Here is an 18383-nt window from a genome sequence, read left to right as displayed (position 1 = left end):
TCCCATGTCCGTGCGTCACTGCATCCCATGTCCGTGCGTCACTGCATCCCATGTCCCTCAGTCACTGCATCCCATGTCACTCAGTCAGTGCGTCCCTTTTCGGTCAGGCACTGTATCCCATTTCCCTCAGTCACTGCACCCCATGCCCGCTCGGGCACTGATTCCCTATTAACTCAGAAACTCCTTCCCAGTACCTCTGTCACTGCAGCTCATGTCACTCTGTCACTGCATCGCATTTCACTCAGTCACTTCATCCCATTTCACTCAGTCACTGCATCCCATTTCCATCTGTCACTGCATCCCATTTCCGTCAGTCACTGCATCCCATGTCCCTCAGTCACTGCTTCCTATGTCCCTCAGTCACTGCATCCCATTTCACTCAGTCACTGCATCCCATTTCACTCAATCACTGCATCCCATTTCACTCAGTCACTGTATCCCATTTCCTTCAGTCATCTCCTTCACCACAGTCACTGCATCCCATTTCACGCAGTCACTGAATCGTATTTTACTCAGTCACTGCATCCCATTTCACTCAATCACTGCATCTCCTTCACCATAGTCACTGCATCCCGTTTCCATCAGTCACTGTTTCCCTTATCTCACAGACGCTGCATTCAATTTCCCACACTCACTGCATCCCATTTCCCATCGTCACAGCATCTCCTTTCCCTCAGTCTCTGCATCGCAATTCACTCAGTGATTGCATCCCATTTCCCTCAGTCACTGCATCCCATTTCCCTCAGTCACTGCATCCCATGTCCGTGTGTCACTGCATCCCATGTCCGTGTGTCACTGCATCCCATGTCCCTCAGTCACTGCATCCCATGTCCCTCAGTCACTGCATCCCATGTCCCTCAGTCACTGCTTCCCATTTCACTCAGTCACTGCATCTCATTTCACTCAGTCACTGCATCTCATTTCACTCAGTCACTGCATCCCATTTCACTCAGCCACTTCATCCTATTTCACTCAGTGACTGCATCACAGTTCACTCAGTGACTGAATCACAGTACACTCAGTGAGTGCATCATATTTCACTCAGTGACGGAATCACATTTCACTCAGTGACGGAATCACGTTTCACTGAGTCACTGCGTCGCATTTCACGCAGTCACTGCATCCCTTTTCCCTCAGTCACTGCATCCCATTTCACTCTGTCACTGCATCCCATTTCACTCTGTCACTGCATCCCTTTTCACTCAGTCACTGCATCCCATTTCACTCTGTCACTGCATCCACTTTCACTCTGTCACTGCATCAGAGTTCACTCTGTCACTGCATCCCATTTCACGCAGTCACTGCATCCCATTTCACACAGTCACTGCATCCCATTTCACACAGTCACTGCATCCCATTTCACACAGTCACTGCATCACATTTCAGTCAGCCAGTGCATCCCATTTCACTCAGTCGCTGCATCCCCTTCACCACAGTCAGTGCATCCCATTTCCATCAGTCACTGATTTCGTATCTCACAGACAGTGCATTCTATGCTTCTCATTTCACTTCGTCACTGCAGCTCATGTCGCTCTGTCACTGCATCCAATTTCCATCAGTCAGTGCATCGCATTTCACTCAGTCAATGCATCTCATTTCCGTCAGTTACTGCATCATATTTCCATCAAACAAGGCATCTCATTTCACTCAGTCACTGCATCGCATTTCACTCAATCACTGCATCCCATTTCACTCAGTCACTGCATGTCATTTCACACAGTCACTGCAACCCATTTCCCTCAGTCACTGCATCCCATTTCACTCAGTCACTGCATCCCATTTCACTCAGTCACTGCATCGCATTTCACTCAGTCACTGCATCTCCTTCACCATAGTCACTGCATCCCATTTTCATCTCTCACTGTTCCCCGTATCTCACAGACGCTGCATTCAATTTCCCACACTCACTGCATCCCATTTCCCATCGTGGCAGCATCTCCTTTCCCTCAGTCTCTGCATCGCATTTCACTCAGTGATTGCATCCCATTTCCCTCAGTCACTGCTTCCCATGGCCCTCAGTCACTGCATCCCATTTCACTCAGTGACTGAATCACATTTCACTCAGTCAGTGCATCCCATTTCCCTCAGTCACTGCATCCCAATTCCCTCAGTCACTGAATCCCATGTCCGTGCGTCACTGCATCCCATGTCCGTGTGTCACTGCATCCCATGTCTCTCAGTCGCTGCATCCCATTTCCGTCAGTCACTGCATCCCATTTCCCTCAGTCACTGCATCACATTTCCTTCAGACACTGCAGCTCATGTCACTCTGTCACTGCATCCAATTTCCATCAGTCACTGCATCCCATTTCACCCAGTCACTGCATCCCATTGCACTCACTGATGCATCCCATTTCAAGCTGTCACTGCATCACATTTCCATCAGTCACTGTTTCCCGTATCCAACAGACGATGAATTCAATTTCCCACACTCACTGCATCCCATTTCCCTCAGTCACTGCATCCCATTTCCCTCAGTCACTGCATCACATTTCCTTTAGACACTGCAGCTCATGTCACTCTGTCACTGCATCCAATTTCCATCAGTCACTGCATCCCATTTCACGTAGTCACTGCATCCCATTTCAGTCAGTCACTGCATCCCATTTCACTCAGTCACTGCATCTCCTTCACCACAGTCACTGCATCCCATTTTCATCACTCACTGTTCTCCGTATCTCACAGACGCTGCTTTCAATTTCCCACACTCACTGCATCCCATTTCCCACAGTCACAGCATCTCCTTTCCCTCAGTCTCTGCATCGCATTTCACTCAGTGATTGCATCCTACTTCCCAAAAATACTGAATCCCTTTTCCCTCAGTCACAGCATCTCATTTCACTCAGTCCCTGCATCCCATTCAACTCAGTGATGCATCACATTTCACTCAGAGACAGCAACAGATTTCACTCAGTGACTGCAGCCCATTTCTCTCAGTCACTGTATCACATTTCACTCAGTCACTGCATCCCATTTCACTCAGTCACTGCATCCCATTTCCCATTGTCACAACATCTCCTTTCCCACAGTCTCTGCATCTCATTTCAATCAGTGATTGCATCCTACTTCCCAAAAATAGTGCATCCCATTTCGCTCAGTCACTGCATCTCATTTCACTCGGGCACTGCATCCCATTTCCCTTAGTCACTGCATCCCAATTCCGTCAGGTCACTGCATCCCATGTCCGTGTGTCACTGCATCCCATGTCCCTCATTCACTGCATCCCATTTCCCTCAGTCACGGCATCCCATGTCCATCAGTCACGGCATCCCATGTCCCTCAGTCACGGCATCCCATGTCCCTCAGTCACTGCATCCCATGTCCCTCAGTCACTGCATCCCATGTCCCTCAGTCACTGCATCCCATTTCACTCAGTCACTGCATCCCATTTCACTCAGTCACTGCATCGTATTTCACTCAGTCACTGCATCTCATTTCACTCAGCCATTGCATCCCATTTCACTCAGTGACTGCATCACAGTTCACTCAGTGACTGAATCACAGTACACTCAGTGAGTGCATCATATTTCACTCAGTGACGGAATCACACTTCACTCAGTGACGGAATCACACTTCACTGAGTCACTGCGTCCCATTTCACGTAGTCACTGCATCCCATTTCACGCAGTCATTGCATCCCATTTCACTCAGTCACTGCATCACATTTCACTCAGTCACTGCATCACATTTCACTCAGTCACTGCATCCCAATTCACTCCATCACTGCATCTCCTTCTCCACAGTCACAGCATCCCATTTCCATCAGTCACTGGTTCCCGTATCTCACAGACACTGAATTCAATTTCCGACACTCACTGTAATCCCATTTCCCAAAGACACAGCATCTCCTTTCCCACAGTCACTGCATCTCATTATAATCAGTGATTGCATCCGACTTCCCAAAAATAGTGCATCCCATTTCGCTCAGTCACTGCATCTCATTTCACTCGGTCACTGCATCCCATTCCCTCAGTCACTGCATCTCAATTCCGTCAGTTACTGCATCATAGTTCCATCAAACAATGCATCTCATTTCACTCAGTCACTGCAGCTCATGTCACTCTGTCACTGCATCCAATTTCCATCAGTCAGTGCATCTCATTTCACTCATTCACTGCATCGCATTTCACTCAGTCACTGCATCGCATTTCACTCAGTCACTTCATCCCATTTCACTCAGTCAGTGCATCCCATTTCCATCTGTCACTGCATCCCATTTCCGTCAGTCACTGCATCCCATTTCACTCAGTGATGCATCCCATTTCACTCAGTCACTGCATCCCACTGCACTCAGTCACTGCATCCCATTGCACTCAGTCACTGCATCCCATTTGAAGCAGTCACTGCATCCCATTTGCGCAGTCACTGCACCGCATTTCACGCAGTCACTGCACCGCATTTCACGCAGACACTGCATCCCATTTCACTCAGTCACTGCATCCCATTTCACTCAATCACTGCATCTCCTTCACCACAGTCACTGCATCCCATTTTCATCACTCACTGTTCCCCGTATCTCACAGACGCTGCTTTCAATTTCCCACACTCACTGCATCCCATTTCCCACAGTCACAGCATCTCCTTTCCCTCAGTCTCTGCATCGCATTTCACTCAGTGATTGTATCCTACTTCCCAAAAATTCTGAATCCCTTTTCCCTCAGTCACTGCATCTCATTTCACTCAGTCCCTGCATCCCATTCAACTCAGTGATGCATCACATTTCACTCAGAGACAGCAACAGATTTCACTCAGTGACTGCAGCCCATTTCTCTCAGTCACTGCAGCCTATTTCACTCAGTCACTGCAGCCCGTTTCACTCAGTAACTGTATCACAGTTCACTCAGTGACTGAATCACAGTACACTCAGTGAGTGCATCATATTTCACTCAGTGACGGAATCACATTTCACTCAGTGACTAAATCACATTACAGTCAGTCACTGCGTCCCATTTCACGCAGTCACTGCATCGCATTTCACGCAGTCACTGCATCGCATTTCACTCAGCCACTGCATCGCATTTCACTCAGTCACTGCATCCCATTTCCCTCAGTCACTGCATCCCATTTCCCTCAGTCACTGCATCCCATTTCCCTCAGTCACTGCATCTCATTTCCGTCAGTTACTGCATCATACTTCCATCAAACAATGCATCTCATTTCACTCAGTCACTGCATCCCATTTCACGCAGTCACTGCATCCCATTTCACGCAGTCACTGCATCACATTTCACTCAGTCACTGCATCACATTTCACTCAGTCACTGCATCACATTTCACTCAGTCACTGCATCCCAATTAACTCCATCACTGCATCTCCTTCACCACAGTCACAGTATCCCATTTCCATCAGTCACTGGTTCCCGTATCTCACAGACGCTGCATTCAATTTCCGACACTCACTGTATCCCATTTCCCATAGACTCAGCTTCTCCTTTCCCACAGTCTCTGCATCTCATTTCAATCAGTGATTGCATCCTACTTCCCAAAAATACTGAATCCCATTTCGCTCAGTCACTGCATCTCATTTCACTCAGTCACTGCATCCCATTTCCCTTGGTCACTGCATCCCATTTCCCTCAGCACTGCATCTCATTTCCGTCAGTTACTGCATCATATTTCCATCAAACAATGCATCTCATTTCACTCAGTCACTGCAGCCCATGTCACTCTGTCACTGCATCCAATTTCCATCAGTCAGTGCATCTCATTTCACTCATTCACTGCATCGCATTTCACTCAGTCACTGCATCGCATTTCACTCAGTCACTGCATCCCATTTCACTCAGTGATGCATCCCATTTCACTCAGTCACTGCATCCCATTTCCCGCAGACACTGCATCCCATTTCACTCAGTCACTGCATCCCATTTCACTCAGTCACTGCATCCCATTTGAAGCAGTCACTGCATCCCATTTCACGCAGTCACTGCACCGCATTTCACGCAGTCACTGCACCGCATTTCACGCAGTCACTGCACCGCATTTCACGCAGACACTGCACCGCATTTCACGCAGACACTGCATCCCATTTCACTCAGTCACTGCATCCCATTTCACTCAGTCACTGCATCCCATTTCACTCAGGCACTGCATCACAGTTCACTCAGTCATTGCATCACAGTTCACTCACTGTCTGAATCACAGTTCACTCAGTGAGTGCATCACATTTCACTCAATGATGGAATCACATTTCACTCAGTGACTGAATCACATTTCACTCAGTCACTGCATCCGATTTCACGCAGTCACTGCATCCCATTTCACGCAGTCACTGCATCCCATTTCACGCAGTCACTGCATCGCATTTCACGCAGTCACTGTATCACATTTCACTCTGTCACTGCATCCTATTTCACTCAATCACTGCATCTCCTTCACCACAGTCACTGCATCCCATTTCCATCAGTCACTGGTGCCCGTATCTCACAGACGCTGCATTCAATTTCCCACACTCACTGCATCCCATTTCCCATAGACACAGCATCTCCTTTCCCTCAGTCTCGGCATCTCATTTCAATCAGTGATTGCATCCTACTTCCCACAAATACTGCATCCCATTTCCCTCAGTCAGTGCATCCGATTTCCCTCAGTCACTGCATCCCACCTCCCTCAGTCAGTGCATCCCATGTCCCTCACTCACTGCATCCCATGTCCCTCACTCACTGCATCCCATTTTACTAAGACAGTGCGTCCCATTTCTCTCAGCCACTGAATCCCATTTCCCTCAGTCACTGTACCCCAAGCCCGCTCGGGCACTGAATCCCTGTTAACTCAGTCACTCCTTCCCAGGACCTCAGCCACTGCATCCCATGTCCCACAGTAACTGCATCCCATTTCCATCAGGCACTGCAGCTCATGTCACTCTGTCACTGCATTCAATTTCCATCAGTCACTGCATCTCATTTCACTCATTAACTGCATCCCATTTCACTCAGACACTGCATCCCATCTCACTCAGTCACTGCATCCCATTTCCATCAGTCACTTCATCCCATTTCTGTCAGTCACTGCATCCCATTTCCATAAGTCACTGCATCCCATTTCCCTCAGTCACGGCATTCCATTTCCCTCAGTCGCTGGATCCCATTTTTCTCAGTCACTGCATCCCGTTTCTCACTGATGCTGCATTCAATTTCCGTCAGTCACTGCATCCCATTTCCCTCATTCACTACATCTCCTTCACCACAGTCACTGAATCCCATTTCCAACAGTCACTGTTTCCCGTATCTCACAGACGATGCATTCAATTTCCAACACACACTGCATCCCATTTCCCATCGTCACAGCATCTCCTTTCCCTCAGTCTCTGCATCGCATTTCACTCAGTGATTGCATCCTACTTCCCACAAATACTGCATCTCATTTCCCTCAGTCACTGCATCCTATTTCCTTCAGTTACTGCATCACCTTTCCAACAGTCACTGCATCTCATTTCACTCATTCACTGTATCCCATTTCACGCAGTCACTGAATCACATTTCCCTCAGTCACTGCATCCCAGTTCACTCAGTCTCGGCATCTCATTTCCCTCAGTCACTGCATCCCATTTCCCTCAGTCACTGCATCCCATGTCCCTCAGTCACTGCATCCCACGTCCCTCATTCACTGCATCCCACATCCCTCAGTCACTGCATCCCATTTCACTCAGTCACTGCATCCCATTCCCCACAGTCACTGCATCCCATTCCCCACAGTCACTGCATCCCATTCCCCACAGACACGGCATCCCATTCACTTGAGTCGCAGCATCCCATTTCAAACATACACTGCATCTCCTTTCCCTCAGTCACTGCATCCCTATTCACACAGTCACTGCATCCCAGTTCACACAGCCACTGCACCCCATTTCACACAGCCACTGCATCCCATTTCACACAGCCACTGCATCACATTTCACACAGCCACTGCATCGCATTTCACTCAATGCTTCACTTTACACTCAGTCAGAGCATCCCATTACCATCTGTCACCGCGTCCCATTTCCTCAGACACTGCATCTCCTTTCCACAGTCACGGCAATCCCATTTCACTCAGTCACTGCATCCCATTTCACTCAGTCACTGCATCCATTTGACACAGTCACTGCATCCCATTTCCCTCAGTCACTGCATCCCATTTCCACCAATTACTGCATCCCATTTATCTCAGTCACTGAATTCCATTTCCCTCAGACACTGCATCCCATTCCCCACAGTCACTGAATCCCATTTCCCACATTCACTGCATCCCATTTCCATCAGTCACTGCATCCCATTTATCTCAGTCACTGCATCCCATTTATCTCAGTCACTGCATCCCATTCCCCACAGTCACGGCATCCCATTCACTTGAGTCGCAGCATCCCATTTCAAACATACACTGCATCTCCTTTCCCTCAGTCACTGCATCCCTATTCACACAGTCACTGCATCCCAGTTCACACAGCCACTGCACCCCATTTCACACAGCCACTGCATCCCATTTCACACAGCCACTGCATCACATTTCACACAGCCACTGCATCGCATTTCACTCAATGCTTCACTTTACACTCAGTCAGAGCATCCCATTACCATCTGTCACCGCGTCCCATTTCCTCAGACACTGCATCTCCTTTCCACAGTCACGGCAATCCCATTTCACTCAGTCACTGCATCCCATTTCACTCAGTCACTGCAACACATTTCACTCACTGACTGCATCCCATTTCACTCAGTGACTGAATCACATTTCACTCAGTCACTGCATCCCATTTCAAACAGTCACTGCATCCCATTTCATTCAGCCTCTGCATCACATTTAACTCAGTCAGTGCATCCCATTTCACTCAGTCAGTGCTTCCCATTTCACTCAATCACTGCATCCCATTTCACTCAATCATTGCATCTCCTTCACCAGAGTCACTGCATCCCATTTCCAACAGTCACTGTTTCCCCTATCTCACAGACGCTGCATTCAATTTCCCACACTCACTGCATCCCATTTCCCACAGTCACAGCATCTCCATTCCCTCAGTCTCTGCATCGCATTTCACTCAGTCGATGCATCCCATGTCCCTCAGTCGATGCATCCCATGTCCCTCAGTCACTACATCCCATGTCCCTCAGTCAGTGCATCCCATTTCCCTCAGTCACCGCATATCATTTCCCTCAGTCACCGCATATCATTTCCCTCAGTCACCGCATCCCATTGCACTCAGTCACTGCAGCCCATTGTCCTCAGTCACTGCATCCCATTGTCCTCATTCACTGCATCCGATTCCCCTCAGTCACTGCATCCCATTTCACTCAGTCACTGCATCCCATTAACCTCAGTCACTGCATCCCATTTCACTCAGTCACTGCTTCCCATTTCACTCAGTCACTGCATCCCATTACCCTCAGTCGCAGGATCCCATTTCCAACAGACACTGCATCCCATTTCCGTCAGTCACGGCATCCCATTTCCCTCAGTCACTGCATACCATTTCCATCAGTCACTGCATCCCATTTCCCTCAGTCACTGCATCCCATTTCCTCAGTCACTGCATCTCCTTTCCACAGTCATGGCAATCCCATTTCACTCAGTCACTGCATCCCATTTCAGTCAGTCACTGCATCCCATTTCACTCAGTCACTGCATCTCCTTCACCACAGTCAATCGTCCCATTTCACTTAGTCAGTGCGTCCCATTTCACTTCGTCACTGCGTCCCATTTCCATCAATCACTGCATCCCATTTCCCAGTCACTGCATCCCATTTCCCTCAGTCACTGCATCCCATTGTCCTCAGTCACTGCATCCCATTACCCTCAGTCACTGCATCCCATTACACTCAGTCACTGCATCCCATTACACTCAGTCACTGCATTGCATTTCACTCAGTCACTGCATCCCATTAACTTCAGTCGCAGGATCCCATTTCCAACAGACACTGCATCTCATTTCCCTCAGTCACTGCATCCCATTTCACTCAGTCACTGCATCCCATTTCACTCACTGACTGCAGCCCATTTCACTCACTGACTGCATCCCATTTCACTCAGTGACTGAATCACATTTCACTCAGTGACTGAATCACATTTCACTCAGTCACTGCATCTCCTTCACCACAGTCACTGCATCCCATTTCCAACAGTCACTGCAGCCCATTTCACTCAGTCACTGCATCACATTTCACTCAGTCACTGCGTCACATTTCACTCAGTCACTGCATCACATTTCACACAATCACTGCATCCCATGTCCCACAGTCACTGCATCCCATTTTCATCAGTCACTGTTTCCCGTATTTCTCAGACCCTGCATTAAATTTCCCACACTCACTGCATCCCATTCCCCTCAGTCACTGCATCCCATTTCCCTCAGTCACTGCATCCCATTTCACTCAGTCACTGCATCCCATTTCACTCAGTCACTGCAACACATTTCACTCACTGACTGCATCCCATTTCACTCAGTGACTGAATCACATTTCACTCAGTGACTGAATCACATTTCACTCAGTCACTGCATCTCCTTCACCACAGTCACTGCATCCCATTTCCAACAGTCACTGCAGCCCATTTCACTCAGTCACTGCATCACATTTCACTCAGTCACTGCGTCACATTTCACTCAGTCACTGCATCACATTTCACACAATCACTGCATCCCATGTCCCACAGTCACTGCATCCCATTTTCATCAGTCACTGTTTCCCGTATTTCTCAGACCCTGCATTAAATTTCCCACACTCACTGCATCCCATTCCCCTCAGTCACTGCATCCCATTTCCCTCAGTCACTGCATCCCATTTCACTCAGTCACTGCATCCCATTTCACTCAGTCACTGCAACACATTTCACTCACTGACTGCATCCCATTTCACTCAGTGACTGAATCACATTTCACTCAGTCACTGCATCCCATTTCAAACAGTCACTGCATCCCATTTCATTCAGCCTCTGCATCACATTTAACTCAGTCAGTGCATCCCATTTCACTCAGTCAGTGCTTCCCATTTCACTCAATCACTGCATCCCATTTCACTCAATCATTGCATCTCCTTCACCAGAGTCACTGCATCCCATTTCCAACAGTCACTGTTTCCCCTATCTCACAGACGCTGCATTCAATTTCCCACACTCACTGCATCCCATTTCCCACAGTCACAGCATCTCCATTCCCTCAGTCTCTGCATCGCATTTCACTCAGTCGATGCATCCCATGTCCCTCAGTCGATGCATCCCATGTCCCTCAGTCGATGCATCCCATGTCCCTCAGTCACTACATCCCATGTCCCTCAGTCAGTGCATCCCATTTCCCTCAGTCACCGCATATCATTTCCCTCAGTCACCGCATATCATTTCCCTCAGTCACCGCATCCCATTGCACTCAGTCACTGCAGCCCATTGTCCTCAGTCACTGCATCCCATTGTCCTCATTCACTGCATCCGATTCCCCTCAGTCACTGCATCCCATTTCACTCAGTCACTGCATCCCATTTCACTCAGTCACTGCATCCCATTACCCTCAGTCACTGCATCCCATTACCCTCAGTCACTGCATCCCATTACCTTCAGTCGCAGGATCCCATTTCCAACAGACACGGCATCCCATTTCCGTCAGTCACTGCATCCCATTTCCCTCAGTCACTGCATCCCATCTCCCTCAGTCACTGCACTCCAAGTCCCTCAGTCACTGCATCCCATGTCCCTCAGTCACTGCATCCCATGTCCCTCAGTCACTGCATCCGATTGTCTCAGTCACTGCATCCCACTTCACTCAGTCACTGCATCCCATTTCACTCAGTCACTGCATCCCATTTCACTCAGTCACTGCAACACATTTCACTCACTGACTGCATCCCATTTCCGTCAGTCACTGCATCCCATTTCCCTCAGTCACTGCATCCCATTTCCATCAATCACTGCATCCCAGTTCACTCAGTCTTGGCATCTCATTTCCCTCAGTCACTGCATCCCATTTCCCTCAGTCACTGCATCGCATTTCACTCAGTCACTGCATCGCATTTCACTCAGTCACTGCATCCCCTTTCACTCAGTGACTGCAACACATTTCACTCACTGACTGCATCCCATTTCCCTCAGTCACTGCACCCCAAGCCCGCACGGGCACTGCATCCCTATTAACTCAGTCACTCCTTCCCAGTACCTCAGTCACTGTATCGCATTTCACTCAGGCACTGCATCCATTTCCATCAGTCACTGCATCCCATTACCCTCAGTCGCAGCATCCCATTTCCCACAGACACTGCATTTCCTTTCCCTAAGTCAGTGCATCTCATTTCCACCAGTCACTGCATCCCATTTCACACAGCCACTGCATCCCATTTCACTCAATGCTTCACTTTACACTCAGTCAGAGCATCCCATTTCCATCCGTCACCGGGTCCCATTTCCTCAGTCACTGCATCTCCTTTCCACAGTCACGGCAATCCCGTTTCTCTCAGTCACTGAATCCCATTTCAATCAGTCACTGCATCTCCTTTCCATCAGTCACTGCATCTCCTTTCCATCAGTCACTGCGTCCCTTTTCACTCGGTCACTGCGTCCCATTTCACTCAGTCACAGCGTCCCATTTCCCAGAGTCACTGCATCCCAATTCCCAGTCACTGCATCCCATTTCCCTCAGTCACTGCATCACATTTCCCTCAGTCACTGCATCCCATTCCCCTCAGTCACTGCATCCCATTGTCCTCAGTCACTGCATCCCATTGCCCTCAGTCACTGCATCCCATTGTCCTCAGTCACTGCATCCCATTGCCCTCAGTCACTGCATCCCATTGTCCTCAGTCACTGCATCCCATTGTCCTCATTCACTGCATCCCATTGTCCTCATTCACTGCATCCCATTTCACTCAGTCACTGCATCCCATTACCCTCAGTTACTGCATCCCATTTCACTCAGTCACTGCATCCCATTTCACTCAGTCACTGCATCCCATTACCCTCAGTCACTGCATCCCATTACCTTCAGTCGCAGGATCCCATTTCCAACAGAAACTGCATACCATTTCCTTCACTCAGTGCATCCCAGTTCACTCAGTCTCGGCATCTCATTTCCCTCAGTCACTGCATCCCATGTCCCTCAGTCACTGCATCTCACGTCCCTCATTCACTGCATCCCACGTCCCTCAGTCACTGCATCCCATTACGCTCAGTCACTGCATCCCATTTCCCTCAGTCAGTGCATCCCATGTCCCTCATTCACTGCATCCCACGTCCCTCAGTCACTGCATCCCATTTCACTCAGTCACTGCATCCCATTTCCCTCAGTCACTGCATCCCATGTCCCTTAGTCAATGCATCCCATGTCCCACAGTCACTGCATGTCATTTCACTCAGTCACTGCATCCCATTTCACTCAGTCAGTGCGTCCCTTTTCGGTCAGGCACTGTCTCCCATTTCCCTCAGTCACTGCACCCCAAGCCCGCTCGGGCACTGATTCCCTATTAACTCAGTCACTCCTTCCCAGTACCTCTGTCACTGCATCCCATGTCCCTCAGTCAGTGCATCCCATGTCCCTCAGTCAGTGCATCCCATGTCCCTCAGTCAGTGCATCCCATATCCCTCAGTCACTGCATCTCATTTCACTCAGTCACTGCATCCCATTCCACTCAGCCACTGCATCACAGTTCACTCAGTGACTGAATCATAGTTCACTCAGTGACTGAATCACAGTTCACTCAGTCACTGCATCCAATGGTCCTCAGTCACTGCATCCCATTTCCATCAGTCACTGCATCCCATTTCCCACAGTCACTGCATCTCCGTTCCTCAATCACTGCATGTCATTTCACTCAGTGTCTGCAGCCCATTTCACCTCAGTCACTGCATCCCATTACCATCAGTCACTACATCCCATTACCCTCAGTCACTGCATCCCAGTACGCTCAGTCACAGCATCCCATTTTCCTCAGACACTGCATCCCATTTCCCTCAGACAGTGCATCTGATTTCCATCAGTCACTGCATCCCATTTCCCTCAGTCATTGCATCCCATTAACCACAGTCACTGCATCGCGTTACCCTCAGTCACTGCATCACATTACCCTCAGACAGAGCATCCTATTTCCCACATTCACTGCATCTCCTTTCCCTCAGTCAATGCTTCACATTCCACTGAGTCACTGCATCCCATTCCACAGTGTCACAGCATCCCATTTCACTCAGTGACTGCAACCCATTACCCTCAGTCACTGCATCCCATTTCCATCAGTCACTGCGTCCCATTCATCTCAGTCACTGAATCCCAGTTCCCTCATTCACTGCATCCCATTTATCTCAGTCACTGAATTCCATTTCCCTCAGACACAGCATCCCATTCCCCACAGTCACTGAATCCCATTTCCCACATTCACTGCATCCCATTTCCATCAGTCACTGCATCCCATTTATCTCAATCACTGCATCCCATTCCCCACAGTCACTGCATCCCATTTCCCTCAGTCACTGCATCACATTACCCTCAGTCACTGCATCCCATTACCCTCAGTCACTGCATCCCACTTCACTCAGTCACTGCATCCCATTTCACTCAGTCACTGCATCACATTACCCTCAGTCACTGCATCCCATTGTCCTCAGTCACTGCATCCCATTACCCTCAGTCACTGCATCCCACTTCACTCAGTCACTGCATCCCATTTCACTCAGTCACTGCATCCCATTTCACTCAGTCACTGCATCCCATTAACTTCAGTCGCAGGATCCCATTTCAAACAGACACTGCATCTCATTTCCCTCAGTCACTGGATCCCATTACGCTCAGTCACAGCAGCCCATTTCACTCAGTCACAGCAGCCCATTTCACTCAGTCACTGCATCCCATTTCAAGCAGTCACTGCATCCCATTTCATTCAGCCTCTGCATCACATTTAACTCAGTCACTGCATCCCACTTCACTCAATCACTGCAGGCCATTTCACTCATTGACTGCATCCTATTTCACTCTGACACTGCGTCCCGTTTCCCTCAGTCACTGCATCCCATTACCGTCCGTCACTCCATCCAATTACTGTCAGTCACTGCATCCCATTTTGATCAGTCACTGCATCCCATTACACTCAGTCACTGCATCCATTTGACACAGTCACTGCATCCCATTTCCCTCAGTCACTGCATCCCATTTCCACCAATTACTGCATCCCATTTATCTCAGTCACTGAATTCCATTTCCCTCAGACACTGCATCCCATTCCCCACAGTCACTGAATCCCATTTCCCACATTCACTGCATCCCATTTCCATCAGTCACTGCATCCCATTTATCTCAGTCACTGCATCCCATTTATCTCAGTCACTGCATCCCATTCCCCACAGTCACGGCATCCCATTCACTTGAGTCGCAGCATCCCATTTCAAACAGACACTGCATCTCCTTTCCCTCAGTCACTGCATCCCTATTCACACAGTCACTGCATCCCAGTTCACACAGCCACTGCATCCCAGTTCACACAGCCAGTGCATCCCATTTCACACAGCCACTGCATCCCGTTTCACTCAATGCTTCACTTTACACTCAGTCAGGGCATCCCATTTCCATCTGTCACTGCGTCCCATTTCCTCAGTCACTGCATCTCCTTTCCACAGTCACGGCAATCCCATTTCACTCAGTCACTGCATCCCATTGCCCTCAGTCACTGCATCCCATTGTCCTCAGTCACTGCATCCCATTGTCCTCATTCACTGCATCCGATTCCCCTCAGTCACTGCATCCCATTTCACTCAGTCACTGCATCCCATTACCCTCAGTCACTGCATCCCATTTCACTCAGTCACTGCATCCCATTACCCTCAGTCACTGCATCCCATTACCCTCAGTCACTGCATCCCATTACCTTCAGTCGCAGGATCCCATTTCCAACAGACACTGCATACCATTTCCATCAGTCACTGCATCCCAGTTCACTCAGTCTCGGCATCTCATTTCTCTCAGTCACTGCATCCCATTTCCCTCAGTCACTGCATCCCATTTCCCTCAGTCACTGCATCCCATTTCCCTCAGTCACTGCGTCCCATTTCCATCAATCACTGCATCCCATTTCCCAGTCACTGCATCCCATTTCCCTCAGTCACTGCATCCCATTTCACTCAGTCACTGCATCACATTACCCTCAGTCACTGCATCCCATTGTCCTCAGTCACTGCATCCCATTACCCACAGTCACTGCATCCCATTACCCTCAGTCACTGCATCCCACTTCACTCAGTCACTGCATCCTATTTCACTCAGTCACTGCATCCAATTTCACTGAGTCACTGCATCCCGTTTCACTGAGTCACTGAATCACATTTGTTGTTCTCACTTGAATGCAATGGTCATGAATCTCCTCCAATGGTTGGTCATGTATTTCCAATGCAAAATTTTACCAAGTTTTGATTTTCAATTTTGATTACATGTGTCTCCTCTATTCTATAGGATGCTGCAATAAACTCAAATTTGACAAATCATAATTCAACCACCATTACCTCCAGAGTTAATTTCATCAAACAGATCCAATTAGAATTGTCACATTCCCAAATCCTGATTCACCTTTTTCTAATTATGGGCCACGTGGTTAAGAAAAAAGACACTTAGAATCACAGAGATGTACAGTCGGGAAACAGATCCTTTGGCCCAATTTGTCTATGTTGACCAGATATCCTAAATTAATTTAGTCCCATTTGCCAGCATTTGGCCCATATTCCTCTCAACCCAGCCTATTCATATACCCATCCACATGCCTTTTAAATGTACAAGCCTCCATCACTTCCTCTGGCAGCTCACTCCATACATGCACCACTATGAAAAAAATCCGGTCCATTTTAAATCTTCCCTCTCTCATTTTTAACCTATTCCCTCCAGTTTTGGCTTCCAGCAATCCGGGGAAAAGATCTTGGCTGTTCGCTCTATCCACGTCCCTCGTAATTGTATAAACTTCTATATGGTCAGCCCTGAACTCCCAAGTTCCAAGAAATAGCTGCCTGTTCAATCCCACGGTATACCTCCAACCTCCGATGCTGGTAACATCCTTTTAGAGCTTCTCTGAACCCTTTCAAGTTTACAACATACAACAATACAGCGCAGAACAGGCCCTTCGGCCCTCAATGTTGTGCCGACATCCTTCCTCTCGCAAGGAGACCAAAATCGATTGCAGTATTCCAAAAGCAGCCGAACCAATGTCCTACATGGCTGCTAAGTGATCTCCCAACTCCTATACTCAATGCACTGACCGATAAAGGCGAGTACACCAAATGTCTCCTTCATATCCTTTCTACCGGTGGCTGTACTTTGATGGAACTACGAAACTGCACTCCAGCGTGCTGCCCTGATTTGCCTTTCCAAAATGTAGCACCTCACATTTGTCTAACCTCAACACCACCTGCCATTCCTCAGTTTATTGGCCCTTGTCAATGTCCCATTGTATTCTGAGGTGACCTTCTTGGCTGGCTACTACACCTTCAATCATTGGGAAACTTACTAACCACACCTTCTATTTTCATGTCCAAATCATTGCATCACTTCAACTCCCCCTCCCACTCCCTGAATGACATGTCCATCCTGGGCCTCTTCCAGTGTCACAACCAAACCACCCAGAAACTGGAGGAGCAGCACCTCATATTCCGCCTCGGGAGCTTCCAACTCAACAGCCTCAATGTGGACTTGGCCACCCTCAAAATCTCCCCACCCGCCAACCTCATCCCAAGACTAGTTCCTCCCCTCATCCCCGCCTCCATGACCTGTCCGCCTTCTCTCCCACCTATCCACTCCTCCCACCTCACTGACCAACTCCCACCACTGCTTGGAATTATTCTTCTTTTCACACTTCATCAGCTCGATGTTATTTCTAAAATCTATTTTCCAATTGTTGGAAAAAGTGAGAAAAAGAGAAGTAAAAGAAGTTACATTCTTACCACTCGTGAAATCTCTGAATATTCTTCTGTTGAAAGGCCGCCAAGGAACGATGCAATTCTTTTGTCACAAACGCTGTGAGGGAGACATCTTTTTCGGTTCCACTAACTCCACCCTAAGGAAGACAAACCCACGTAACATACCTGGTGACTTAAAGCATACTCTATTGTTGCCCAAGGTGGAGAGCTGGATGAACACAGCAGGTCAAGCAGCATCAGAGAAGCAAGAAAGCTGATGTTTCGGGACGAGACCCTGCTTCAGAAAATTGGCGCTGGAGAATCTGAGATAACAAGGTGTAGAGCCGAATGATACTGCTTGGCCTGCTGTGTTCATCCAGCTTTACACCTTCTTATCTCAGATTCTCCAGCATCTGCAGTTCCTACTACCTCTATTGTTGCCCTTTCACTTTACTGAACTAATATGAGCCAGTAGTTTTGTTTAGGCTCGTGTAATCTTACGCTTAATGGCCTGTACAAAATCCTGAATTAATTTTGATTGACTGACGGGAGGAGAGATGAATTTTATAGAA

At 48.4% G+C, this 18383-nt stretch overlaps 1 protein-coding gene across 1 annotated transcript in view; it reads right to left on the bottom strand.

The window, feature by feature from the left end:
• LOC132209305 (utrophin-like) overlaps positions 1–17963 on the bottom strand; it is a 123160-nt gene extending 105197 nt beyond the window's left edge. The window contains exon 1 of the mRNA XM_059644439.1: positions 17857–17963. The gene's annotated coding sequence lies outside the window, so the exon portion shown is untranslated. The remainder of the gene's footprint in view (positions 1–17856) is intronic.
• Positions 17964–18383: the final 420 nt, after the last annotated feature.

This window comes from Stegostoma tigrinum, unplaced genomic scaffold (assembly GCF_030684315.1).
Source record: "Stegostoma tigrinum isolate sSteTig4 unplaced genomic scaffold, sSteTig4.hap1 scaffold_83, whole genome shotgun sequence".
In the NCBI taxonomy this organism is placed as follows: Eukaryota; Metazoa; Chordata; class Chondrichthyes; order Orectolobiformes; family Stegostomatidae; genus Stegostoma; species Stegostoma tigrinum.
The sequence above is the reverse complement of the archived record's forward strand: the minus strand, read 5'-3'. Positions and strand labels throughout refer to the sequence as shown.